Source organism: Eulemur rufifrons, chromosome 29 (assembly GCF_041146395.1).
Source record: "Eulemur rufifrons isolate Redbay chromosome 29, OSU_ERuf_1, whole genome shotgun sequence".
NCBI classification, from domain to species: domain Eukaryota; kingdom Metazoa; phylum Chordata; class Mammalia; order Primates; family Lemuridae; genus Eulemur; species Eulemur rufifrons.
This window is the reverse complement of record NC_091011.1, coordinates 63911790-63939497: the sequence shown is the minus strand read 5'-3', so window position 1 is coordinate 63939497 and position 27708 is coordinate 63911790. Positions and strand designations below refer to the sequence as shown.

Sequence of the window (27708 nt, the reverse complement as noted above, 5' to 3'; positions counted from 1 at the left end):
TCTTCCTATTGCCCTTTTCTTTTGGATTGAGAAACCCCATTATATTTTAAGTTGTATTTTTACATAAAAGATGATCTGTTTTTTTCAATGTAAGTGTATTTGTGTCAAAGCTGGATGATGTGTTTTATATTATACTCCGCTTCTTAGTATGTTTTAAAGATTTCACAAAAGAGTTTGGGCCAGAGGGATACAGTAAGTATCCAATAAGTGGCTGAGCTGTGTGAGCTTAAGCAAGTTACTTAGTTTCTCTGAGCATTGGTTTTTTAACATGTAAAAATCGGGGCAATAATAGTCCTACCTCCCAAAGCAGTTTGTGAAATGATGCATGTGCTTACGCGTGCCTGGCATACAGCACTAAATAAATACTAGCTATTGTAACATAGCATTTTGAGCTTAGAACATTAAGTAATGCTATAATTTATTTGAAAGATTTATTTTAGGATGGAGCATAGAGCTTGAAGGCTGTGTTACTGGTATTGCACCTTAGAAAAGAAAGGCATGTAGAAGGGAGAAACATGCTCTGACCTAAGAACTTGTGGAGTGGCTCTTAGAGGAGGTATTATTTATGAAATGTCATGTTGCTGTAGAGGAGGTTGGAATGCCCACTTCCCATAGACCTACTGGTCCACTCTATATGGCATGTTTGTTTTAATGGCAGGGGCTGCTGCCATTCTGTTAGGCAGATCTTTTGCCTGCTGTTAGACATAATGTGATTAAACAAGTCATTAATCTCCACGGGCCAGGTCAGAAGTCACTGTAAACTTCTAAGATTTCAAGAGTAGCTAAAAATCACAGAGTTCTCAAAATAAGCTGTGAAGATTGGTCAGAAAAGCAAAATGATTGAAGAGCAAAGTGTTTCACTTTGTCAGTGGTTACTATCCCACTGATTTTCCTTGAGTTGTGGATTGAATAGCTTCCATTCCCTATCTGGAATATGGGGAAAATGATGCCTACCTCTTTTATTTAACAAACAAACAGAATTGAGGTCATATCGTATCTTAGCTTTGCATTTTGTGTTTTTTTTCTTCAAGTAATTTTATTACTAAGTTGATGATAGTAATGATGATTGTAACACCTACCTCATGAATAATGATTTTCCTTCTACAAAATGCTTTCACATTCTTTATCTCAGTCCATCTTCAGAAAATCTGGTATTTACAGGTTTTAATTACAATTCTCATTAAGGGAGACTTAGTTTTGTATATTCTAAATGAAATTTCAATGGTCTATATTAAGGAATAATTATAAATATTTGAATATATAACTATGAGACATGTAAACATAAATACAAGGCATATGTTATTATAGGCAATACTTAGCATAATGTGTCAAAGATGAGTATTTGCAAATTAAACCAGAATATGCTAATATCTAGCTCACTCTTATTTCTCTCATAATACTTTCACACTAATTTCTCTCATAATGCTTTCAGCCTGTTCCACTCCATGTGACACAAGATTTATTATTCTTTTATGTTCTTTTGTACATATTTTATATACACAAAGACACACACATAATCACATTCTTTTTTCCCAACACCTATCATAATGTCGAGTTCATGGTAGAGACATAATGAATCCTTCTTCACAGACTGTGTCTTTTCTGTATATGCTATTTTAGGGTGTGTGGGGGAATGAAGTTAAGTCTTTGCTTTCAAACAGTTGTGGTTTTCATTAACCCTTAGTTAACAGGCACTTTTTTCCTACCAACATGCTCTTAATATATTAAAAAGATATTTACCATAAATAGTTTCTTCCCGTTCTACATTTCTCTGTCTGTCTGTCTCTGTCTCTGTCTCTGTCTCTCTCTCTCTCACACACACACACACACACACACACACACGATTATGAAAGATACCTCCTTAGAGAGTTCTGAGGCAGTGTCATGTAATGAAAAGAATGTAAAATTAAGAGTATGGAGACATCCAGGTTATCCCAGCATTAATTGGGATTCTACACTGGGCTGTGGGAGATTCAGTGAAACCTAAGTAAAGAAACCAATGGAGTAGTTGGGGAGAGGAACCACAGATATCTAAAAAAGTCTAACAACAATATAAATTCACACAGAACAAGTGTAAAATTTATAATTGGGCAGTAGGTACTACTGGAAATGGGAAATGTTCTGTGAACTGGGGAACTATTCTCATATCTTTCTAGATAGCTGAGAAACTCCAGGATTTCCTTAAAATTTGAGGCTAGAAGAAAGATGGATAAGAATCTGTCTACTTGTGGACTTTAACAGCAATTCATATATTAATAAGGGCTTTGCACTCATGTAAAACATAGGATTGTTTCTTATTTTTAGCAAAGTATTGCTCACTATTTGGGGATAGAGATCTTCGCAGAAGCAGAAATGCTTAAAGGAGATGCTCATCAGACATCAAGGGTCTGTAAAGATTTAATTTGTGTGTATCCGTAAAGCAGACTCTCTGCAGTTATAGCTACTGAAGTAGATATTTTTGATGATTGATGGAGGAAGCAAATATTGATTGAGGCCAAACAAAGATAAGACCAATATGTTCAGTTCACTTCTGTTCTCTTTCCCAGATTCCTCAATCTGGCACAGATGTTCTGAAAGGATATACTTTTGTAGATTCAAATACCTACAAATTAAAATACCACCCTCACACACACAAATGATGGAACTAAATCATTGTAATAAATACTTAAATATCAGTCTTCTTGGTCTACTGCCAAATAACTAGAAGATGGTTCTGTCGTACATAAAAATGGAAAACAAAATGAAGTATATTCAGTGGCCTCAATTTCTCCACTGTACATACGCTCATTTCTCTCCTCTGAGGTGCTACTGGGAGGACTCAATGCCCACTGGACACCCCTGCCCCAGTACCAGAACCTATTCTCAAAGAATCCAACTTTAGTCCACTAGCACAAATCTAAATCATTTACCTGCACTGTCTTAAGCTATAATTTTGACATAAAAACTTTTTTAGCTTAGACAAAGGATTTTTGGGTGTTGACATGGAAGTGAAGACATGTAACTTTCTTCAGGGAAAGGGGGTGTTTTGAAATGAGAGCACATAGATGAGCTCCTACTCTTCCACAACGTAGGCATGTCTTGTTTATGAGCACTGTATGTAACATATCTCAAACTACCCTGCCACACTCATAGAGAAAAAGATCGAACACTAAGTCAGCTCAGATGGAGAGAGAAACCTTTGAGGGAATATGTGGTTTTATTTTATTTTGGATTTTGGACATTCTAAAATCTCTAGCACACAGGTGAACTCGAAAAGAATGAGGTAAAATGAAAAGCAATGTAAATCATGTACCTTCCCTGAGATGGAAGAAATATGTTAAGAGGAGGGGGAGGTATAGGAGAAAATTATGGAAGTGAGATGGTCAGGATAATGAAGAGAAGAAGCTAATTGAAGATTATCTGAAAATAAAATGGCTGCAGTACCCTCAGGGGAAATTAACTGCCAGACGAGAAGCATATTGTAGGAATACAATCACTGACATTATCTTTTAAGAGCAGTTATGGGGATGAGGGCAGTCCTTTTGCTTAAAGAAGAGATGAAGCACGAATCAGAGAGGGATGAAGGGAAATCCTTAGGATAAGCACTAACCAGAGTAGACACAGGGTGGTTTTTTTTTTTTCAAACTAATTAAGGATACATAATCCTATTAGTACCTCTCATTATCAAAAGGGCTGACAGATATTTTTGGAAGTTATGAGTAGGAAAGAATCACTCCTGGAAAACTCTCAATTTTTCAAATTCAGAGCAGAATTTTTTTTTTCAAAATGTTTTCTTGCCACGGAGTTATTGGATGTGTCAACTTGTATCATATTCAAAAGCCTCTACACTAATGGTCAAATAAATTTCCATGCTGGAAAATAAGCCAGAATAAAACCTACACAGTTATATTAAAATGTTTAAATTATATTAAACATTTTTAATCAATCGAGTTAAGTATTGGCCTTCATCATAACTTGAAGATGGTGGTGTATTTTCTAAGTGCTTGCACACGGGTGGATATGTTTATATTATATATACACCAGATATGTACCAGATAATAAAAATCTCCCATCCCAGCCAGTGTGTGGTCAGGCCAACACTGCTTTAATGGATCAAGCTGTGGTGCTGGCCACTTCCAGATGGAACACCATCCCTTGTCTCATATATTATTGTGCTCTTCAGTACAACGTGTCCTAAGTTCCCAGCAGCAACTGGCATCCCTGGAGATGCTCATCTGCATATATTCTCTGAGTGGCCTTGTCTGTCTTCTCAAAATATGCCTTGATATAGTGTATGCTTCGTGGAAGCACAGAAATCTTTTGTTTGGTGAGAGAATCTCTATTTCAGAAACACAAGTCAGTATGTCCTTTTGCACTGGCTGTGAACTGTGGGGAAGACCAAAGAAGTGCAGACCTGTGGTAGCCACACTCTCAAGAATTTGGGTGACCACACCTCTCCTCATCACCCAGAAGTCATTTCTTGTTCTATGTGTCACAGATGTGGCTTCTGTAGACATAAAGGCTTTTATTTTTTGCCTTTATTCCTTTGCTGAAATCAGTGTGGATCCCATTGGCCCAGGGTTAGTGAGAGCACCCTTCAGTGCTAAAAGCATAAAAGGTTGCAGTTTGGTGTGTGACATTGAGAATTGCTGCCCACTTTGTGTGTACATTGTTGGAAAGTCCCTGCAGGTTAAGGGCTGCCATAGAATCAGAAGGATGGGTAAAGAGTGGCTGTCAGCTAGTGGTGTTTAACCAAGAATGGACACTAGTGTCACCTCGGTAACTTGTAAAAGAAAAAAGAAAGAAAGAAAGAAAGAAAGAAAGAAAGAAAGAAAGAAAGAAAGAAAGAAAGAAAAGAACCAACATTTGGAAGTTGACTTCTGGGCATCTGAATTTAAAAAAAGAAAAAGTCTACAGGTGATTATGGCAGGAACTCCCAATTGATTGAATTGCTAGAATATTTACCTCAGAGACCAGAAAATTGTTTCTTTTCTCCTACTGTGGTTTGAATGTTTGTCCCCTCCAAAACTAGAGGTGGGACCTTTGAGAGGTGATTAGGCCATAAGGGCACACCCTCATGGGTGGGATTGGCATTTCTATAAAAGGGTGAGTTTGGCCCCCTTCCCCGTCTCTCTCTTGCCCTCTCTTGCCCTTCTGCAATGGCATGACACAGCAACAAGATCCTCAACAGATGCCAGCACCTTGAGATTGGACTTCCCAGCCTTCAGAACTGTGAGCCAATAAGTTTCTGCTCATTATAAATTACCCAGTCTCAGGTTTTCTGTTAAACGAGCACAGAACAAACTAAGACATCTCCATACCAATTCAAATAGGCTACTTGTTGGCTGTGAGCTTAAAGGATCCTTAGAAGCACTAGTGCTATTTGATCAAGTTGTGGGAAGCAAGTTGCAAAAGCAGAAAATCATGAGGCATTCAGTCAATTACTCTTTAAGGGAAGATGGGAAACATTGAAATAAATGGCCAGTGACAGCAATAGCCACATCTGAAAAGTGATGGTCCAAAACTAGGAATTTCTCTAGAGAATGTGTGTTTGTAATGTTGTCAGTTAATTACTGAGGGAAATGAGTAGCATGGAGCTAAAATGGGAAGGAACTCTCTTATAGCATAACTTCTTTCAATGGGCCACCAAAGTAGATGCTGTTTGCTAGCAGGGCTGGTAAGATCCATGAGGAACCTCCTTCAATTATGACCGACATTAGTAATTAACAGGATGTAGAATTGTTCTGCAGTGACTGAAATTTCATTCAAGTTTCCTTTCCTTTTTACCAATTTCATTGTGCCTTATTGGAGGAGTTTCTATGCCTTCAACCACCCAGACATGAAATCCATATCTTAAAAAGCATATTATAAACGGCCAAGATTTTCCTTGGGGTATTAATCTATCTAGTTAAGGAAGATTTTAGTATTTGTTTCTTTCTCAAAGTAGTAGACAATTAGACATAAAATGAAAGAAAAAATCCCTACATGATTGCCTTCTGGCCAGAACGTGTTGCCTGCTGCCATAGAAACATACCTCTGATCTCAGCAATGATGACAAAGCATAGTTCTGACAAAGCAGGTTCCTTTGCCACACGCCTGTGGTTTAATCTTTTCTTCTTTTTCCCCCATGAGGCAATTCTGTCTAGCATTTTAAGCCATGTAAATTTTACTGGAATGTCTCAAAACATCTGTAAAATACTGATTAAAATAGACACTATGGTACTATAAAAAAATGTGTTGTCTTTCTGCTGTCTCTATCCTACTCCTGGAATTGCATCTGCAGTTTTATTTAAAGCAATTGTGGCATTCAAATCGCCTGTAGTTATTCTTGCTAGATGAAGATGAATATCTTGGTCATGCTGGTATGAAGGGATGGGCTCATGTGAATGGCTGGCCCTGTTCTGTCACGGAAGAGTCGTTCTTCTGGAGTGGAGAAAGCAAGTGAAATGTCTGTGGCATCTCTCAGAGGAAAAGGAAACTTCATGGCAGAAATATAGCCAGAGGGGCCACTGTGAAAAACACTTGAGGGCAAAAAAAACCACACAAGAGGAACCGCATGGAAGCCACAGAGCCCTCTCATTTCCTTTTTATGGGCAGAAATAAGGATGTAGGGCAACCGACTCAATGAAGATGTATTTATTATCTGTTTTCATCATGCTTTGTTCACTGCCTTGCCCATTCCTCACTGCATGGAGTCTAAGCCCCTTTTGATATTTTAGGAAGTCACTAAAGAATATTCCTGTCCTTCCCTCCCAAGTTTGCACCAATTGAGAAATACGACACAAAAACCAGGTGGAAGGAGAAATGGCAGCTTGATTACAGTGAAGACTGGGGAAGTGATTACATGCCTGGCTACAAAGGCTCCCTGGTGCTTCTCCCTCCTTAGACATTCTCTCCCTGGAGGTCCCACCACAAAGCCTGCCCAAGAAAGGGACATCTTTGCCAGCTGGCACGTACACAAGAGAGACCTCGGGGCCAGCCAGACCTAATTTCTTCTCCCAGACTGTTTGAGCTGGTGGCTCACAGGTGGAATGGTGGGAGGGAGGAGAAACTGGGAATGGTATACATACACTGTAGCCTCCTGAGAAATGGAGTGGATATTTCATCTCTTCTATGAGACTATGAGGAGTGGGGAATGGCTTTCACCTCAAACCCCGTCTGCTGTGCCTCCACAGCCCTCTGCTGTGAGCCCTGGACCTGCCCTGCTGCTCCCCGCCAAGCCAAGCTGCTAGGGCAAGACCACCCTCCCTACAGTTCTCCCCCTTCTCCTTAGTGCACCTGCTGCTGTAGCTGTGCTGGCTCATGGAGGTGACTCTTCACCCAGGAACACCCTCCCAGCAGTCTCCCCCTTCCCCCTTGTCCCTAGCAATCTGCTGTGGGTGGGATCTAATGGTTTTCCTTTTCTCTGTGAATACCTTTTGTATCTATTGTGCACCCTGTATGCAGAGTAGTATCAAATGCTCTACATTTCCTAAACCTCTGCATAATTTATCCTCTTATCATAATCATTTGTTTATTCCCTTATTTTGTGTTTTTCACTTATTGTTACATTAGTAGATGTCTTGCCTCAAGACATCGAAGTTGTTATGGACAGGATTAGTTTCTTTTACATGTCTTTTGTACCCTTTCTCAGGGCTAATCTAATGTATAGTGCTGTGCTAATATAGATAGTAAGTGTGTCTTAGCCTGGGTTCCCTAGAAAACAGAGCTTGAGACAAAACTCACATGAGAAGGCTTTATGAGGAGGTACAATTGCAGGACAGCAATAGTGAGGGAACAGAGGACACAGGACAAATGCAAGGTAGTGTATTACCAACCTGTCCACAGCTTCTTCAGAAAATACAGCTAGTTGCTCCGTGACATGCATGGTGTTGCAGACAGGTCTTTGGAACCACTGTACCTTGCAACAATCTGTCGCAAGAAGGAAAGGCAAGGAATTGACCCTCCAGCTCCTTCTTGTCTCTTGTCTCTTCCTGGCCAAGGTTACCTCACTGGGTTTTATGTCCCTGTGTCCAAGTTGTGTTACCAAGCCCCTCTGGTAGGGGAAGCCACATGCTATACCCCACAGCAGGGTGCTTCCTTAGAGTCTAGAAGTGGCCCAAGGAGCCAGAGTCTCCAAGATCACAGTTACGTGGGACTAGGGTGCAGAGCTGTGGTAGTTCCTGTTCCAGTGGACATGATAGAGCCTGAGCCAGGGCCATCAGCCACAGGAGACAAGCAGCCAAAGGCCTAATGCGGAGAAGGGAGATGAATCTGGGAAAGCACATAAATTAGGTCCAGTATGGAGCCAAATAAATTGATATTGACTAGATAACTAAATATAATAAATATTTAATAAATCTTTATTGACTTTTGTTAGTTAATTGTCTCCTATATTCTACTTTACTGGTATTATTGGGAGATACCAAAGGAGATTTAAAAGCCAATTCAGATTTAATACGTAAGTGTTGAGGAATTAGAGTAAAGGAAGAATAAAAATGTGTGAGATAGATGTTATTAATCAAGGAAGGCTTCCTGGAGGAGGTGAGTTTTGAGTTATTCTTTTGAAGGCTATAATGGTAAGGATTCATAAAGAGGAAGGAGTTGTATGGAATGAGAGAAAATATTGGCAAACCTTACATCTCAAAAAGTGTTATTATCCAAAATATATAAGGAACTCAACTCAATAACAAGAAAACTATTAATTTCAGCAAAAAATGTGCAAAGGACCTGAATAGACATTTCTCAAAAGAAGACATACAAATGGCCAGCAAGTATATGAAAAAATGCTCAACATACCAATCATCAGGTAAATGCAAATTAAAACCACAATGGGATATCACCTCATACCTGTTAGAATGGCTATGACAAAAAAGATTTTAAGTGTTGGAGAGGATGTGGAGAAAAGGGACAGTGGCACACTGTTGGTGGGAATGTAAAGTAGTACAGCTATTATGGAAAATAGTATTGTGTTTCCTCAAAAAAATTAAAAATAGAACTACCATATGATCCAGCAATCCCACTATTGGACATATATTCAAAGGAATTGAAATCAGTATGTCGAGATATCTGAACTCCCATGTTTATTGCAGCATTATTCATAATAGCCAAGATATTGAGTCAACGTAAGTGTCCAATAGATGAATGGATAAAGAAAATGTGTTATATACACGCAATGGAATACTATTCAGCTTTGAAAAAGAAGGAAATCCTGTCATTTACAGCAACATGGATGAATGTGGAGGACATTATGTTAATTGTAAGTCAGGCATAGAAAGACAAATACTGCATGATCTCACTTGTACGTGGAATCTTAAAAACGTTGAACTCATAGAAGTGGAGAGTGGAATGGTGGTTACGAGGGGCTGGGTGGTGGTGGTGGTGGTTGGATGTTTGGGGAGATGTTGGTCAAAGGATACCAAACTTAAGTTAGATAAGAGGAATAAGTTCAAGAGATCTACTGTATAACATGGTGACTATAGTTAATAATAATATATTGTATTTTTGAAAAATGTTAACAAAGTAAGCTTTAAGTGTTCTCACCACAAAAATGAAAAAATGACAACTATGTGAGGTAATACATATGTTAATTAGTTCAATGTAGCCATGCCACAATATATATATTTCAAAACATCATGTTGTATGTAATGAATATTCTATGTACAATTTTGTTAGTTAAAAAATAAAATAAAACATTTAAAAATAAAAAAAATGATTATGAGGGGGGAAAAAAGCAGAGGAAAATTCTCATGGAATCTTAGAATTTGAGAAAAATGCCAGGTTTTTGAGTAGATTTTAGACATCTGCTAGGATAGTTTAGCCTCATCATTTTTTGTAAAATGCAAGAACAATATAGAAAATTGATATTTATACTTTGGCTTATACTCTAAACTCTGGCAAAACCCAAAGGTGTTTTATTGCCTTTGAGATTGGAAAAATTAAAATCAATGTATATATTGTTGGCAAAGACGTGGAGAAAAAGTTTTCTTATACATTTTTATGAGTGTATAAATCATTGTAACCTTTTTGGAGGTCAATTTGATATTGTTATCAAAATTTAAAATGTAAATAATTATTGATCCAGAAATTCCATTTTGGGTATCTATGTATATATAAATATATTTACAAGATTGTTCATTGCAATTTTGTTTCTAATAAGGAAAATGAGTTCAACTTAAATATCCATCAACAGTGGAATGTCAACAGTGGAGAGGATAACAAACTAAGGTACATCCATGCTATGAGACTGTTAAAAGATGTAGGCCCATATGTAATGATATGGAACAATCTCAAGACATGATCTCACAATGAAAAAGCAAGTTGTAAAATAGCATATAGTATTAGCTCAGTTGTATAAGAAACAACAAAGTGCAAAACTTAAAAAGAAAAAATCCCAACCTAAGGATAGGGACATGAAGGAACTTTTCCCTTTTTATTCTGTTTGCTTCTGCATGTATGCATTTGTCTAAATTTAAGGGGACAAAACCCTCAAGGGTATCATCCTTTAAATAAGAACCAAACTTCATCTCCCAGAAAGGGTTAGAGGAAATTTTCATGTTAGTGTTCAAGAAAAAAAAAAGAGAGAGAGAGATAATTGGGAAGGAAGCCATAGGTAGTTCTATATCAATAACATTTCACAGAACATAAAGGATGAGGAATTATTATGAATTGAAGAAAAATACCAACTGATTTAAAAAGGCTTTTTATAGGCTAAAGTAGTGGAAAGTTGGAAAAAGTATCAAAAATCAGAATATAATCAATTCATTGTGGAAGGAAAGTTTTTTAAAAATAGAATAATACTAAAAATGGAACAAAATTTTGTACTCACTTGATTTTATGTGCAGATTAACAAGTTTTATATGGATGCTGTGAAAGATTTTATATAAACTTATTTTGTTCCAAGGATGACATAGGAAACAAGACATTTTTCTTTGCTTACTTTACCTTAAATCTTGAACCTAGGTAGAACTAGGATAGAAAAAAATCAATTTCAAGGATCTGAACCACCCAGCAGCCCACTTTCTCCCCTGTCCTTGGATAGGGTTCAGCCCGTCCTTGTACACCTGCTATGCCAGGGGACTCAGCCCCTCATGAGGTGACCTGTCCTGTCCTTGGACAGCTCTGCTTTTTACCAAGTTCTTAGTACTGTATTGAAGTAAAATCTACCTCCGGGGCAGGTTTACCTCTAACACACATCAGAATGAGCTTTAAAATTTGATCAAAGCCCAGTCCCCACCCCAGACCAATTAAGTCCCTGGGAGTGGGGCCCAAGCATCAGACTGTTTCTGAAAGAGCCCGAGGGAGTTTCATGCCAACCACGGTACTCCTGGAAATCCGTCAAACTTTTAAAAAGCACTCTCACATTTCACCTTCATCTCTTCTCCAAGAAAATTATCCCCTGGTCTTTATAGGAATTGGCTTGGACTGTTTTAAAGGTCTGTGTGATGAGTATCAATTCATACCGAAATCACTACAACAAGATTTTCTTAAGAAGAAATTTGGTGAAATACAGTTATGGTGGTTAGAATTGTATTACAAGGAAACAAACCAAAATTTAAACACAGTCTGTTTAGGATGGGCTTATATTTTCTATCTCTAATGAAGTTTGTTCACTTGAAAACTCAAGGCCTGCACAGTTGCAGCAGTTGGACTAAAATGCAACATAAAAATATAGATTTGAGAGTCTCCTGTGTCAGGGACTATGTGCTGAGCAGGTTCTTTTGGGTCTGCCTCCAGTTTTCACTGGCTCAGGGTTCTTTTTCTAATGACGTAAAAACAAACCCTAGGCAGTGGTGGAAATAAGCTAAAGGTGAAACATGTATCTGACCTGATTTAGTGGGAAATCAATCAATCAAATACAGCCTTTTAAAAAAGAAATATATAATTATAAAATTATGAGGAAATATAATCTTTGTTTAGAGTTTAGTAGTGAAAACTAGAAATTATGATATAGAGAGTGTTAGAATTTAGATATCCTCCAAAAGTCTATGCATATTATTTTATGTAGCAAGTTAAGGTAAACATAGCCCTGTGTTCACAGCTTCTATGGGGTGTGAGGTTGCTTTGTTTTTGTTTTTGTGTGTGTGCGTGTGTGGCCTAGGGAAATTTTGTTAAAGTTGAATTTCTCCCGACTGAAAACGAGAGTCTATCACAGGTCACTTATAAGACGTTGTGCAAACTAACTAGAAAAATGTGTATGGGGAGTGAAGGCATTGTGTCCCTGCCAAAAAAAACTGGGTTCCTGGACCCCTGCGCTAGGCACTGGGATGAAGATGGGGTGACGTGTCCTCAGGCCTGGTGCCTGGAGACTGTGGTGACCCAAGACATGGCGTTAGGGGTGAAAATGGACTTGAAGAGTGACCCAGGCAGCAATCTAAAGAGAGGCCAGCAGAAAATGTCAGAATACATGGGGAAGTTTGGGGAGAAAGCGTCAGAAGGATCCCAGATTTTAGTATGAGTGTCACTGGCTGTTGCTAGGATGGCTCTGTACAAGGCATTGAGCTGGTTTTTGAAAGTTGCCTGTTGGCCCTACTTTGTTTCCCATGTGGGATATAAAATATTCCATGTATATTTATTTATTTCTATTCAATATGTTGTAGCTAAAGCAGTGATGATGGCCAGCAGTCTGGAAATCATACGGTTTTGCAGTTTACATTTCTCTTAATACACTGTGCACATCAATCCTAACCTCAAATTCCTTCCTGGCCTCCATCCTCTGATCAAAAGGGGTCTCATTCCAGTGGGGTGGCATGAGGCTTCTTAGCCACCTCCTCCTTCTAGGCAGGTGTTTCTGGTCTTGTCTCACCCCAAGGAGCTCTCTGAAGATGTCACACCTCTTGTTCTTCACCCCCAGAATGCTCCATTAATCTAATTGCACTTTCCAGTGCCTTACGGAGGTGGGAGGTGACAAGGAATTGAGAAGGGCCATACCCATGACAGCCACAGTTCTGCCCCCACCCTGCACTGGGCCCTCCTGGTGAACTCAACGAGAGTACTTCTTTCTGAATGAGGGTCGGCTCCATTTCTTTTTCTTCTAATCCCTTTCAGAGAGTGCTCAGCTTGGTGAGGAATGAAACCCAATGCTCCATGGCCCCTTTCCAGCTGGGTGCAATTCCAAACTGCATTCAAAGCCAACACTAATTATGTTCAAGGTTCCTTATTAATAATAAAGTTAAGACATATGTGAGCTAATGTTGAATAGTAATTTTCTCTAATAAGAGGGCTCGGCTATTTTATTATGGATATGAAACTATCTGGGTATCTGTATATGAAGACACTGGCATAGAGCCTCTCACATGTCTGGAGGGGATGATGGTGCCCTCTGGCAGGAAGTTTCCAATTTTCTAGGACAACTTTTCTCACATTCTTGCTAAAAAGCCTGGGCCCAGCTCAATGGCCTGGCAAATAGAGCAAAACCTCCTGGATTTGAATGGCACTCACATAGAATCCATGATCACCCATTGGGACCATTACAGGTTTATTTTTATATTTTCTGTGTTTAGTTTTTCCTAGATAAATCAATATTTAACTACTTTGTAAATTTAACCTAGTATAAATGCACTTAAGAGAATGTTTGGCTCTTAAAAACAATCAGTTGCATACACATACATGATCTATGTGTTGCCTAGCATAGTACCTAATACATAATAAGCTCTTAAAAGTTTGATTGATGAATTATTACAAATCATTAAAGCAAGCCTCTAAATTTCTTTTCTGGATAGCAGTTTCAAAAAAAGCAAACTTTTTACAGCATGTACTTGAAAATGATAAAAATCACTTCTTTAAAAATATTCCCATATCAATTTCATATCAGTCACATCAATTTATCAATTTATAATAAGTTTGGAAAGATTCATTGTATTTCATATCAGTGGTTCTTGGCTTCCCATTAAAACTACCTGGGGAGCCCCACCCAAGACCAATTAAATCAGAATCTCAGTTGTGGGTTTTGGGCATCTGGGGTTTTAATTTTTTAACACTTTTATTGGGGGTAAAATTAACATACAACAAACTGCACATATTTAAAATGGACAATTTGGTAAGTTTTAACACATGTATATACCTGTGAAACCATTGCCACAATCAAGATAGTAAACATAGCATCTGTGGTTATAAAACCTGCTCAGGTGAGTCCTAAGTCCAGCACCGCTGAGAACTACCACAATAGAGCCTCAAAATCATAAGCTGGTTAAGCGTGTTACTTATGTCTGTTCTTCCCATTCAGTGAGGCAGACTACTTGTTGTCAGACTATAGATCTATAGCAAATGGCGAAGACGGGACTGGGATGGGAAAAGGTGGGAACTAAGTGGGAATTTGTGCTGGCTCTGCCAGGAGCAGGCACCTGGCCTGGAATCCTCAGTTCAATTGACCGCAAATCCAGATGAGGGAAATGGAACTTTACAGTTGAATAATGCTCCACATATCCATTGTATGACAATCTTATTGGCCGTTTTCGTATAGTGCTAGTAAAATAGTGCATCTTTAGAAAATAATATTAAAGATGTCAGCCAATTGGAGTAACAATGTCCAATATTAGGATACTGATTCAATGGATATAGTTTCTTTATATGGTGGAATATTATGCAGACACTAGAGCTGATTTTGTAGAATATTTATTGAGTTGGGGAAATGTTCATTGTGTATTGTTAAGTGAGAACAGCAAGTTGCTAAATCAGTGTGTGCTGAATGATACCACTTCTATTTGGAAAAAAGTATACTCACAGACATAGGAAAAATAAATGACTTGGAAAATATACATCAAAACACTCATAATTATTATTTCTAATGGTGGAATAAAACATTTTAATTTTTAAAATATCTTTCTGTACTTTCCATACTTTGAAAAATGAAAACACTTAAAGAATAAATGTTATTAAAAATCAGCTGCAAAACTTCCCCTAAATAAAAATAAATCCCTGTCTGGAACAATCCAGTCAAAATGATGGAAGAATGTAAAAATCATTAGCATTCTAGCTTCAGACTAGTATGCATTACCCAGTAGGCACTCACTAAATGTTTCTTGAGCGATTTGAATAAATGACTGGAGCTAAGCAAAATAAACAAACCCCTGCTCAAGTTGGAACTAGTTCAGTTGCTTTTCAGAGTCATCAGAGCAAATTTGTTTTGTTTATTCTATTAAACTCAAGTTTGAGGTTGTGAGGCATTTGTACTACTGTTGAAGTGTGTTGGCATTTCATTTCATTTTGACTGATTCCAACTGTTTTTTAGTATAACAGGACTGGGCAATATGCAAATAAGCAGTTTTCTGCATATGGGCTGTTGTATTAGTTCTTGCCCATTTCAGAAAAGCTTCAATCTGAGGAGTGTTCTCTTCAATATGGGAGAAAACAAATGTGAAATGAGCCCACACATACCTTATCATGTTGAAGTAGTTTTACATTTTTATGATACACTTGACTCCCCAAATCCCTGTGTGTTCCTTGTTCCCAACCCTCTGCACTGGGCCTTGGCTCTGTTCGCTACTTTTGCCAACTTGCAGCTTTGTTCTCTCTCTGTCTCTCCTTATTGCATCTGTCTTCTCAGCCTACAAATGCACTCAAACCTCCTCTGGCCCAAAATTGCTTCTCATCTCTGCCCCTCCCTAGCGTGGCCGTTCTATCGCTCCCTTTCCTTCACCGCCAGCCTCTCAAGGAGGCTGTCAGTACTCACCGCCTGATTCCAGCGGAAGTACTTCCTCCCTCCTCAGGACTATCCAACCCCCTTGTCTGTCCTTCACAGTATTCGTGTTGTGTCAGTCATACCCTTCCTCGGGCACTAGGCCAGGCATATTCCTGTCTTTGACACATTTTTCCCTTCAGCTCTGAATTCCTAGGAACACAGCAGTCCCTATGGGGACTAATTTCTGAGACTTTAGAGTATCTCTTAAATCAAGAATATGAACAGGTTTGTAGCCTTCTCCTGGAACTCATTTCCATTAAGTGTCTTACGCTTTTTGCATGTATCTCTCATCTAAAGTTAACTGCCTTTCTAACCTTAACTAAAATTTCATCTTTCATCTAGTGGCTTTCCCTCTTCCTCAGCAAGTTTTTGTTTGTGTATTTGCTTGTCTAATTCTTTCAGCAGAAGTAAAGAGAAGAGGCCGTGCCACAGCACAGAGTCAGACTTGGGTTCAAATGCCAGGACATGTTGACATGGACAAGCTCTCTGATGTGGGGGTGTGTCGCTAGACTTCTCTGTGGCTCAATATGCCCACATACAAAATTGCTGTAGTAATGCCCACCTCATGGGATTATTGTGAGGATTAAAAGAGGTATTGTCTGGGAGGCCCTTGGTGCCATGTCTGGGCCATCAGAGTTGCTCACTGAATGTTTGAGTGCTTCCTTTCTCCTGGGCTCCCTCGTTTGTTAAACCTGAAAACACGTTCAGAACAAGGAAGCTGCTGAGGTGTGAGTGCTGAGCAGCCAGTGTGTTTGCATGATTCCAACTGGTGTCCCAGCAAATCACCAAGTCAATACACTTCACGAGCCTCCTGGGCATTCACTGTCAGATCACAAACTGCAAGCATAAGGTCATGCATGCCAAGAGTCTGTTCTCTCTGCTTTACTCAACCAGTTGATCTGCCCAAAGAATTTGAAATAACAGAAAATATACATAGCAAGTATTAAAATGGCAGATGGTGTTCATATGCTGCAAGCTCTCTGTGCTGCTAAGTCACTCGCACATCCATAGCCAGAGTGGAGGGGAAGGGGAAAAACCACATTTCACATTTCTTGGAATTGCCATCTTTTTCTCATCTTTGATGCCAATGTCTTCTCACAAGATTTACAAGAGAAGAAAAGTCTCACTGTTCTGAAAATGCCAGAAAACGTTCCAAAACTTGCTTAGTGTTCTTCCTAGCAACAGATCCAACAACTTCCTCCACATTGCTTCCGGGTGGCATGGCTCTCATTGTGTTCATCACTTTCTGCCATCTGCTAGCTGTATGACCTTGGGCCACTAGTCCAGTTTCTGCGCCTCAGTTTTCTCATCTTTTAGATGGGGATAATAAAACTGTCTACCTCATATAAAGTTGTTATGATGATCAAATATATGCCAGCAAGTCACGACAGTGCTCAGAATGCAGTAAGCACTCACTGTGTTGCTAGGCAGTAATTTTACCTGCATAAGCCATGGGTGAATCTATGGGTTGGGAAAGTATGTGCACTAAGAATTACAATACACCTGGAGTCTTAGCTTTGCCACTTACTAGCTGTGATGAGTCCTTGAGAAGTTACCTTACTAAAACTTATTTTTTTTAACCTGTAAAGTAGTAGAAAAACACTTATTTTTTGGTATTAAATGAGATTACCTCTGTGGAAAGTAAACTTCAAAATGCCATTGAACACAAAATGGTATTATCATCTCTTATGTCTGCCCTTGAGTAGGAGCTGCCCAGTCTTAGCTGTCTTTGCATTTCTGTGGCTCCCAGGGCAGCACCATGCCCCGGTGGGTCTACAACACCAATTATTAAATGGATAGTTTAATGATTCAACACAGCTGAGAAAAAGTAAGCAAGCCAAGAAAGCCTCTGAATGGTTAACAGAGATGGTGTGAAATCTACACATAACACTCATATGCTTTTATAATAGACTGTCCCATAAGGCCCTCTCTCGTAAGCTTTTCTGTTTGACTTTGCCCAGAATCAGCTCTGGGAAGACCAAGAGTGTCCAGTTAGAGCAGGAAGAATGGGTGTGTTTATGCTGGGCAGGCACACTGACCAAGTGAGAAGTGGCAGCTTATCCCCAGCTGTAATGGTGGGGACAGAAAAACTAAGAAAAGCAGACACAAGATCTTAAAAAGCCCTTCAGTGTGGGGCTTTATACCATAAGGAGAGATCCCATGGGGCTTACTGAAAGCTAAATTAGACAAAGCAGTTGAGATCTTGTTGGGAGAACAATTGCACTTTGGCAAGGGTACCAGATGACCTAAAAGGACAGATTCTGCTAATTTCCATGATTGCCTCAGGGAAGGTTGAAGATAACTTGGCTCTGTTTTTGCAATATGTTTCTCAAACATAACTTCTTGGTCTGCTGCACAGGTAATTACTCTAACTACGAAGTTCATGTTGCCAATTATCTCAACTATGGCCTCATTTTCTCTGAGGATGCCAAAACCTAATTCTTCTGGGTTTTGCAAGCTCTAACCAGTAAATGTTAAAACCTTTAATCAGTAAATGAATTGCTTGGTCATATCAGTTTATGTAGCTTTTTATATCTTCAAGATAATTTGCAGTCAATTTGGAGTATTGGTAATTATTAATTTTAAGTAATGACCTATAAACTAAAATAAATTCATTTTTATTAACAATTTGGTTTTAACCATTTTTATACCACTCTTTGCTCAATGTTGTTGTTGTTTTTTATAAGTGGCATGCTAGATGGTGTTCTAGATGGTCTAATTCATAGATGATGTGATGGTGAAAGACATAACAAATATTTTATAAGGACAGAGTTGGGAAGTCAAAAGTTTTGGGCAGGTTGGGATAATGGGCCCAATCTAAGAAGGTGAAATATTGATGAGTTGAAAATAAAGCCTTTTCTTGGTGCTTGCAAAAAGATAAGGGAAATCTTAACTGTCAGTCTGATACACAGCTATAAGAAAGGCTAGTAATTGAGGTGCTATAATCCTAGTCTATATGAATTGGGCACTTTGGGCTGCAAAACATAGAGACTCACTCAGGACACCCTAAGAAAGAGGGACTTACAGCACAGCTTCCCTATTTGGATCTAGAAATTTGGGTCTGAGGTGACCTCAAGGGATTGACTCCTTTCTCTCATGGTCTCTCATGTGGCCTTCCTGCTACCCCTGCATATTTAGTAGGTTCTCCTTTGACTCCGGATAGCCAATACAAATCTCAGAGAGAGCCAATGTGATTGACTTGTCTTATTATCAAGGGCCAGAATTGGGACCAATGAGTGACGGCTACAGGAAGAGAGATTCAGCTACATATGGAATTCCCTAAAAATGGAATGGAATCTGCCATAGGCAGATAGATGGTTGGATTTAGTGACCTTCCAGGCTCCTTCTACCTTCCAAAATTGTGTTTTTATTTTTATTACTATTCCTTTATTTCTTCCCAGAGGTGTCTAATGAAAACCATCTTTTCACATTATTGTTAAAATGAACCATGAAGATAATTCTGACACAGTATAATTAGGATATGCCTAAGGGGTCAGAAACAGTCATGGTCTTCCGTTAGCCTCTTAAAAAAATATATTTCATATGTAAAACATTTGTAAATTAGATTTTATTATGGTAAATATCAATGCCATCCAAAGAAAGGAAATAATCTACCTAATGTAAATGTAATGGAGCAGCAAACCGCAACAGGGATACTTCTGTAAGATGATTGATGTTTTTCAAAAGAAGATAGACAAATGGCCAATAAACATGAAAAAATGCTCCACACCACTAATCATCAGGAAAATGCAAATTAAAACTACAGTGAGATACCACCTTACTCCTATCAGGATGGCCATTATGAAAGAGTCAAAAACAAAAGATGCTTGGGTGGATACAGAGAGAAAGGCACGCTTGTACACTGTTGGTGGGACTGAAAACTAGTACATCTATGGAAACCAGTATGGAGATTCTTCAAAGAAATAATTGTAGACCTACCATTCGATCCAGCAATCCCCCTGCTGGGTATCTACCTCCAAAGGAAATAAAGTCATTTTATCAAAAAGACAACTGCACTTGAATGTTTACTGCAGCACAATTCACAATTGCAAAGATATGAAATCAACCTAAGTGCCCATCAATTCATGAGTGGATAAAGAAAATGTGGTATACGTATACACTATGGAGTACTAGTCAGTCATAAAATGGAATGAAATAATGTCATTTGCAGCAACTTGGACGGAACTGGAAACCATTGTCCTAAGTGAAGTATCTCAGGAAGGGAAAACCAAACATATGTTCTCACTAATAAGTGAGAGCTAATAGATGGGTACACATGGGCACAAAGTGATATAGAGGACATGAGAAACCAAGAAAGGGGGAGGGTGGGAGGAGATGTGTGAGATAAAAACTTATCTGTTGGGTACAATGAACACTATTCTGATGATGGGCACCCTGACTTAAGCATTGTATGAGGTAACCATGAAACAAAACACTTGTAGCCCCTTAATATTTTTAAATAATAAAAAAAGGTGAGTGTAAGAATGTTAGGAAATTTTTTTCCAAATGAATTATAAATGATGTTCCAGAGATTTCAGTTAGGCTTTTAAACTTACATATCATGATGTACTGAATCATTTTGGGCAGATTTCAGTGATGACTCTTCTGATAGTTGCCTGAGCTGAAGTTCTCCAAAATAGTGTAATTAAATCTCAGCATTCGAACTCTACTAATTTGCCAGTGTGTATAAAGGGAGAATAAAATCATTTCATAAAATGTAAATCCTTTCTCAACAGAAATTAGTTATTTACCCTGAGAAATTCTGAAAGTACCAGGGAGACTGCAGGCGGTTTCCCTTTCTACTTTCCAATGTGAGAATGCACTGAGACAAGAAAGACCCCAGCCTGCCTGGAAACTGCATTCCCTTGAGGCAATACATGGTCAGGAGAGAGTAGCTTTGTTAAAATTCTAGGTCCACTATTTTTGAGACAAGACTAAACTCTCTTGGCTTCAGTTTCCTCATTTATAAATTGGGGATGATAATAGTACCTAAGTCAAAGAGTTCTTGTGAGGATTAAAGCACACTTCTTGGCACAGCATCTAACTCATAGCAGCCCAGTAATTTAGCTACTACCATTATTACTCTATTGTTTCTTAAGAGGTGGGAACCCTGAGGTTATGCTCTCCTGCCCAGAGAGCCAAGAGCATCATCAGTCTTTAGGTGTGGCTGGTGAATTCCAATCCTACCCAGCCCGGCCGGAAGCAGAGTTGTGTCTGCCCCAGCTCACAATCCATCTGGCTCTATCCCCAAAAGACTTGACTCCATCCTTATGTTGCTACTTTGCTTGAACCTTGCATAAGTCACTGTATCATCTTTTGACTGTCAGTTCCTTCCTCCTGAAAACTGGGGAACTATTTTATATGGCTTTAAAATTTTGGACTATTAATTTAAATTGTATCTATTTTAAGAACAAATCAGTTGTCAAGTGCCAAAAGTGTAAAGAAGACAGAATGTTAGAACTAGAAGAATCATCAAAGAACATCTTCCCCGACTTTCTCTCTTTTGAAAAAATAACGGCGCTTGGGCGCCATCCCACCTGAGATTCTGATATAATTGGTCAGGAATTTATTTGGTCTGGATGGAGCCCAGCCATCAATATTTTTTGAAAGTTTGCCCAGTGGTGCTAATGTACAGGCAGGGTTGAAAAGCACTTAGCAAGCCCAAGGTCATGCTGTTAGTGATGGAGACAGGTCTAGAACTCTGGCTTCTGTTCTTCTTGCTTCAGACTACCTCCAAGTTCTGGTTTAAAAGAAAGGGTGATTTTACCCTTTCTTATAAAAGCAAGATATTCAATAAACATGCTATGCAAGCACATCTGTTAGTTGGCTTCTGTTTAATTAAGGTTTCTTGCTGTTCCACCTTACCCTTATGCCTTTTTTTCTTACAATGATGTGTTCAGCAACCCCTGTATTCCCAGATGCCTTCTTTTCTCACTGCCTTCCAACCCACCTCTAAAATGTAATTTCATTGCTGAGTTCCTCTCTGACATTGTCAACCTTGATCAAATACTTAGTTTTCATTGTTTGTTCTTTTCAGTCCGTATTAGATTCTTCCCAGCCACAGCCTGTGTGTTGATGTGATTGTAATGCGTGGTGTGTTCCCATGAAGTATTAGAGTAGAATAAGATCAAGTGCCTTTTTTCTTTTTGATTTGTGTACACGGTTGTTTCCTGCTATTTAGGGGGTAATTCAGACTTCTATTCTACAATGAAATGTAATTGGAATTATGTTACCTGTTTTCATTACCTGTTGCCATTAAGTTGCTTAAAGTTTCCGAGAGATGGATGTCATTAAGTACAATAATGCTTGGTTAAAATTAATCATGGAATTTGATATGTATTAAGTTCACCTTATCAATTTTAATACTATAAGTAGAACGAAATTTCAGCTTAATAGAATTAACTAATCCCAAACAATAATTTACGTTGTTCTGTGTTTTTCCTTTTCAGGAATCTTTGTGATCTTCTTCCTCAGCACTTTTTACCCCGGTTTGCTGAAGACTTTGGCCAAAGCTGCTCTCGGCTATTAGCATCATCCTGAGAAAACGACAGGACGCCTTCAGAAATCAGGGAAACATTTGGGAGGCTTCTAGCCCAGTGGACCTTCTGAAGGTAAGTGAATTAGTTCTTTCTTGGTCTTTAGAAGTCTGAATTAGCTGATTTGTCTTCCAAAATCTACTTCTTGGGAAAGTGTGAATAGGGGAACAGGTTATTGGAAATTCTTTATAAACAATTGAGAGTTTTTCTTTTGCAGGAGAATTTTTTAGTATTTATGAAGGAAACCAGTTGGCTATTTTGACCGAACAGGAATTTATTTGAAGTTGGATCTCTGATCTATTAAGACTTTCTCTCTCTCTCTCTCACACACACACACACACACACACACATCCCACTTTTTAAAAAATCAATGACATTTCTCTTTTCAGAGAGATTTCTTATGTATTTAGGGTTTCTGTCAGCCTCAACATCTGCCTTACCCTTTTTTAAAATATAAATTTGATTTAGTCCTTAAGCCTTCAATATTATTCATTCATTTACTTAAAATGCAACTCACCACATTCTCAATTTCCATTTTTATTTTGACATTATCTGCTGTTTCATTCATATCCGTAATTGTTCTGCTTATTATCTTGGCATAATAAATTAGGATTTTTCTTAGGGACCAATATGGTGACTTTTTCAGTTTGATAAAGCAAAATTTAAAGTAGTATTTAATAAGCAATGTAAACCCTAATATTTAGGAGAGTTACAAGCCAGTGCTGTTCTTTATCTTAATTCACAGTAGTCACAGAAATTATTTAAGGAAGGTGCTTTCCTTTTTGAAGTGTAGTTCTTCTGCTGTAGTAATCGTGGTCTCTTGTCAATTCCTGACTCTCATTGCTCTGTGTGGTGCTTGAGCATTGCTTATGGGAGACTGAGCAGGGTCTTTCTTGCATTCCTCAGAGGGGAGGTGCCAGGGCCCCTCCCTTTGGGTCTTCCCAGCACCCACCCAGAACATGGTTGGGACCTGTCCTAACAGAGGCTGCACTGTTTGAGAGTAAGTCCACCCGAGTTAGAGTTTTGTTACTCATTATTACTCAGCCTTCTTTGAGGGAATGTCATGGGTAAAAATTTTAAATTCAAATAACACTTACAATAGTACTATTTTGAATGAATTTCATTTCATTACTATGGTCTTAATTAGCTTACTGATTTTTTTTCCTTAATACATGTTAAAAAATTACAAAATCCTCATTTTTATTCTTGATAGTCTACTTTACTTTCATCTTTTCAGGAACTTTAAAGATCAGCTGATCTATCACTTTCATTTTCATACACAAGGAAAACAATTTGAAGCAAAATTAAGTAACTTAATACCAACAGCCGGAACCAGAGTCCTGGTCTCTTGAATCTCACTCTGCTTTTTCTGCCTCATCATTTTTCCCTTTCATTCCAAGTCCTTATTGAACTGTGACATTATCTGCATGCCTTAAAATAGGGAATTGAATTCAGTGAATTAGTTCACACTGGTGATATTTGCTTTGGTTAATCAATCACTCTAGATTAAATGGATTTTGCTTTAAATACTTGAGGCTCTGTTGAGGCTTTATTATTTTTAAATTTTAGAATTTTTAATTTTTAACATGGATTTTGTTCTTGGCATCCTTTATTTCTCTAGATTGGTTCCACCACTAAAACGAAGGATTGGAACAGAATCAAATCATCGTGTTTAAATTCTTGTTAAAAAAAAGATGCTCATTAATAATTTTAAAACCAACACTTTTAAGCACAAGATATTTCTTTTTTCTGTTAATTTTGTTTATTGATACATAATGATTGTACATATTTCTGGGGTACAGGTGATACTTTGATAAAGCATTCAATATGTAGTTATCCAATCAGGGTAATTGGAATATCTATCACCTCAAACACATTTATTATTTCTTTGTGTTGAGAACATTCCAAACTTTCTTCTAGCTATTTTGAAATATACAATAAATTATTGTTAACTGTAGTCACCCAAAGCACAAGATAGTTCTGATTTGGTCAATTACATTGCAGTCTACTGTGAATTTTATGTATAGAAAATGAATTTATGGAAATGCTGAGTTGGTGTAACTTAGAATGACGGCATATGCATGCAAGTTGTAGGTGGTCTCGAAGACAATGAATTGTTCACTGAAGTTCACAGAATGCTCAGTCTTTGCTGTGAAACCAGTGGGCTGTAAATTATCAGGGTGCGTACACAAAACATGATTCACTCATCCTCAAAGCTTCCAGTAACAAAAGGCGTTTCCACTCATTTATGTCAGAACACAAGGAATATTTCTCCCTGTTGCAGTTTCTCTCTTTGCTTCTTTCTGTCTCTCTTTTTCTCTCTCTGCCTCTGAGTCTCTTTTTCTGGCTCACTTCTATTCTCTGTGTGATAGACACACTTTAATATGATATATTCAACACCTGAGACCCTTGACTGTGTTTATGGAACTGGCAGCGGAAATAGTGTGTTATGGATCAGAGGCGAGAGCTGGGGGGATAGGGGGGCATCATCTGGCACGTGCTGAATGTTTGCCTTCTGCCTTGCTTGGCTACATTGGGCAGAACAACAGAATGAACAGGGATGAACAGATATGGAAACTACTGCAGACTGTGAGAGCAAGATGGTATGGTGGCTGCGAAAGGGGAGGTCAGCTTTCATCACTGTTGTTTGGCTTGATGGTCTTCTGAACTTCTTACCGTGGCTGAAGTAGAGAACTCGTCAGTGTTGGGTGGCTGCTTTCTGCTCAGGTTCCAAAGTGAGGGTTGCAAATGCTATTAGGCAAACAAAGCAATACATAGAGTTTTTTATTGTTGGAGTTGCCACTTACAAGTATTTAGAATTTGAAATAACATTCAAGACTTCTCTCTTTCTACTCTGTGGTTAGAGCATGGCATTCTGCAAGAGGAAGGTTGCACGGGGAAAACTCCTACTGGAAAGGAGAAGCCATGGGTGAGTTGCTAGGGTGACACTTTTGAATGGGAAGCATTCCAGCAGGCACAAATCATATTTAACAGTAAAATGTGTTACCCTATGCCCTTCTGTAGTGTGGGATTTTAAAAAGAGGAGAGGAAATGCTGAGCCACCAACTTTTGGTACAAATTCAATCCCACCATAGAGGTCATAGACTTTGCATCAGCAATTTGTGAACCATTCTGGTGGAGGACAATGACAGCGGATTTCTAATCAGATAATGTCCTGCTACATTTGAATTTTCCCTCTCAACTGCCTTTTGTTGTTTGGGTACTTTCAAAATTATTCTTGATTCAGGTTTATTATTAACTTTTGAACCCCAGCTACTGCACTAATATCTTTCTACTTGTGTTAAATGAGAATGGTGACTAGAGAATTTATTTTTGCGTTAGTTAATAGGATATCAAGGCAGCATAATATGAATTAATGACTCTTCACATTTTCCCATAATATAAGCCGAATTTGTCATCCCCTGGGGATCTACTTCAAATTCATGCCCTAATAAATGATTCCTGCTAGTTGTTGAATTTCTAGCTTTTTAAAAGCTTCCACATAATGGATAAATAGGTAACAATAAATAATAAATAATTTCGATCTTAAGCTTTAAAAACATTTTTGATTGTTCTCATTAAAAACTGGAAAAATAAAACAGAATTTCCTCTTCACGATCAATAGTATTTGTGATGTTTGTTTCAGGCAAGAACCATCCAGAGGCAATTATATCTTTTAATACGGTTTGGAAAATAAAATCTATGAGGAAAGATTGAGGATTAAAAAAATGATTGAGGATGCAGAACTCCTAACAGGGTTTTATTCACCCAATTCATTTAGAGCTGTGCTGCCCAAACCCCGGTCTGAGGACCAGTACTGGTCCATGCCCTGTTAGGAATCAGGTCGCAGAGCAGGAGGTGAGTGGCAGGTGACAGTGAAGCTTCATCTATATTTGTAGCAGCTCCCCATTGCTTGCCACTCCCTCCACCCCGAGTCCATGGAAAAATTGTCTTCCATGAAACCAGTCCCCATTGCCAAAAAGGTTGGAGACCACTGATTTATAGGACATGTAGATTATTATTAATAGAACTATTCAGAAATGGCAATGTCTACTTGGGTAATAATTATCTGTTTCTGATATTTCCAATTATTGTCTCTCCTCTTCTGTTTACCCTCTTTACTATCCGGGGTTTCATGTTTTATTAGAATCATCATATTAGTGTGTCTGTATCACACAGAGAATGTGAATGAAACAGAAAAGAGAGACAGAAAAAGAGAGACAGACTGGAAGGAGAGAGATAGACATTCCTCTTACCCTACACATAAAGCAAAGCAATATTTGAAGTTCTTTTCTCCCTTCAATCTTTGACATGAAAACTCATGATGCGTCACTTACAAACCCATAAACAGGTATACAGAACCATATCCTACGTTGGGAATCAGGAAATATAGTCACTGTAGTAGAGCCATGATGTGCTACTGAGATCTCTCTCCCTTCCTGACCGAGGCACTTTTTCAACAGCTTCTTGGAGCTGGTAGCTCACAGCTGGGTCCCTCCTTTTGGGCTTGTCCTCAGCCTTCAGCTAAGGAGAGCTGCCTCACCCAAGGTTATACAATTTGCCCCAGGGCAGTGTGCATTCAATGGCTGGTCAACTGGGGGATACAAAGGTCCTTGCTCCAGTTCAGGACAACACGAGGGACCCGAAGGGTTAGCTGAGGCTTTTGTTATGACAGCATCACAGCCCAACTTCTTCCACCATCTGTTCTGCTTTATGCACTCCTCCATAGGCTTTAAGCCCCAGAGCTCTCACCAGTAAAATTCCTGCATGCAGATCCTCATCCCAGTGTCTGGTTCCAGAGAAACCTGACCTACAGCAGTCACCATACATGAACCATGCAGTGGGTGCGTGTATGAGCATGTGATTATGTATCTTTGTAACATTGTGATAAGGAGCTGGCTCCAGAATAATAATCAAGATCTGTGACAATCTAGCCTGGGCCCTTCCTATAAAAAAATGGGGATAATAATACCTACTTCTTCAGTTGTTGCCAGGATTTGATAGCAAAGTATTAAGTGCCTGGCACATAGGAAACATTCATTACATTATAACAATTATTGTAATTACCCATAATTACCTATAAATAATCTATACATAGTGCACTAGTTCTGAGCAATTGGTTACAATACAGAATTCATTTTAATGTCATTTTATTACAACATTTACCATAGTAGAGTATAGAGATTAATAAAAGATGCATCACCTGCAATTTTAAATAATTCTTGTTTCAAAGGGAACCTAAAGTGATTAAAGAGATGAAAAGGAAGTTCTATGAGTAAAAGTTAAAGGACCTGGAATTGTTTAAAATAAGATAATTGAGGCATAACATGCCTTCTATCTTAAAGCAAGTGGAGGCTTGTTGCAAGGAGGATATTGGGCATTTTCTTCTGTGTTCAGAGGATAGAACAAGAAGAAATGGGCATAAATTAAAGGAGAAAGACAGTTAGGTCTGTATCAAGGGGACTTCCTTGCTCTTGACAATAAAAGACTGGAAGAAGCTAATAGAATATACAATTCTAAAAAACCTTCAAGGAA

General features: G+C 38.5%; 1 protein-coding gene across 43 annotated transcripts in view; it reads left to right on the top strand.

Moving 5' to 3' along the window:
* The window catches only part of NRCAM (neuronal cell adhesion molecule), a 264004-nt gene that overhangs the window by 36982 nt on the left and 199314 nt on the right, over positions 1–27708 (top strand). For 42 of the 43 annotated variants that reach the window (XR_011231790.1, XR_011231789.1, XR_011231788.1 and 39 more), the window contains one exon: positions 22087–22248. The exons of the other annotated variant lie outside the window; for it this stretch is intronic. The gene's annotated coding sequence lies outside the window, so the exon portion shown is untranslated. Of the gene's footprint in view, positions 1–22086; positions 22249–27708 lie in introns of those variants that run through there. 43 annotated transcript variants of the gene reach the window in all.